This window comes from Choristoneura fumiferana, chromosome 6 (assembly GCF_025370935.1).
Source record: "Choristoneura fumiferana chromosome 6, NRCan_CFum_1, whole genome shotgun sequence".
Classification (NCBI taxonomy): Eukaryota; Metazoa; Arthropoda; class Insecta; order Lepidoptera; family Tortricidae; genus Choristoneura; species Choristoneura fumiferana.
In genome coordinates, this window is record NC_133477.1 from 7,475,667 (window position 1) to 7,476,230 (window position 564).

General features: G+C 34.4%; 1 protein-coding gene across 2 annotated transcripts in view; it reads right to left on the reverse strand.

Moving 5' to 3' along the window:
• LOC141428940 (uncharacterized) overlaps positions 1 to 564 on the reverse strand; it is a 102,852-nt gene that overhangs the window by 14,026 nt on the left and 88,262 nt on the right. The gene's annotated exons all lie outside the window — the stretch shown is intronic.

Here is a 564-nt window from a genome sequence, read left to right on the forward strand (position 1 = left end):
AAAAATCGCAGTAGAGTCAAAACGCTAAGTGAGCTTGCGTAAGTAAACCGTTGAAATATTGTATTGTGGAGATTTATGTCTTCAAATCCATAGCTGTTCTCACTTGTTTATATACTCTAAGACAAGCAGGTTGTCTTTGTCTTCGTTATAGTGTTAGAAAAGGTCAGCATGTTGTTTCAGGAGTGACACAGGGCGTCGAACAGTTCGTGTTGCGAATTTCATTTTGATGCACTGTATGAGACCCGTAGGCTTTTAGTATTGAGTGATTTATTTGGCACTCGTTTGTTTGCCTTCAGTAACATCGGTTATATAAAGAATACGAAGTAAGTAAAGTTAAAGAACATGAAAAACAGCCGACCAGTGTTTTGTTATTTCGGCTCACTTACATTTTACAAATAAAAAACATCCTTTAAAGCACAGACTTTAAAGTTTCATACTTTGGGCCGCTTTTTTGTAAAATATGAGTTTGAGCCGAAATAAGAAAAAAATATTATTAAGCATTATTTTTTCATGTTCTCCAACATATAATCAAGCCAGTAATTAACTAGCAATTTGCTTTAACAG